We start from the raw sequence: 970 nt of genomic DNA, 5'->3' as shown, positions 1-970 counted from the left end.
CTCTGTGTGTGTGTGTGTGTGTGTGTGTGGGACCCACACCAGCAAATACTGCTTCTGTTCAGGTTGGCTGTGGAGTGAGACGAACTAGAGTCCATTTTTCACCTCAGCCTCCCATACACTGAAAGTGGTGGCATGATGAATAAAGGACTTCTCAACCATCAGAGAATGCCATGTTTTGGATGGAAACTAGTGTTCAAGGAGGGGCTGGATGACTCTTCTCTCAAGGACATGCTGAGTTCTACCCAAGCTGTCCCCAAGTGAAGGTGAGGGCAAGGACAGCAGATGACAGTGAGCAGCAGCCACCCTACTGGAGGGAGGACTTGTGAAATATCACAGTGCCTTACCCTGCTGGGAGACTGGGCAAGTCTGGGAAGGGAACAAAGCACAATCTACAGTGGGTGCTGAACTGTGAGCACACCCCTCACATGCTTATCAGGCATGTCCAAAGAAAAGGAACCAAGGCCATGGCTGATGAGCATCTCTCTACCACTCCCTGAAAGGAGGGTGTAGAAGTGGGGGTGGGTCTGTTCTTCCAAGCAAGAAGACAAGAGGAAATGGCCCCAGGGAGGTTTAGATTGGGTATGAGGAAAAGCTTCACCAAGAGGATAGTAAAGCATTGGAACATTCTGCCCAGGGGGGTGGTGGAATCACCATCCCTGGAGGGATTTAAAAGGCACATAGATGTGGTGCTTCAGAGCATGGTTTAGCAGATTTCAGCATGTTGGGTTTACAGTGGGACTCATCTTAAAGGTCTTTAACCATCTCTGATTCTGTGTCTCAGTGCCTGGGCTGCAGTGCCAGCTGTGCCTTTAGGGGGGTTTCTATAGCACAGTGCCCTAACAAGCTGACTTCCCAGGAACTGGGCACAGTGGGTTTATTACTTGTGTCCTTCAGCAGATCCTGTTCAGCCCCTGAAACCAGTGTCAGTCCATGTCAGCCCCCATTTCCCCTTACCCCCCGGTGAACCATC

This window comes from Antrostomus carolinensis, unplaced genomic scaffold, assembly GCF_000700745.2.
Source record: "Antrostomus carolinensis isolate BGI_N321 unplaced genomic scaffold, ASM70074v2 scaffold24830, whole genome shotgun sequence".
Classification (NCBI taxonomy): Eukaryota; Metazoa; Chordata; class Aves; order Caprimulgiformes; family Caprimulgidae; genus Antrostomus; species Antrostomus carolinensis.
The sequence above is the reverse complement of the archived record's forward strand: the minus strand, read 5'-3'. Positions refer to the sequence as shown.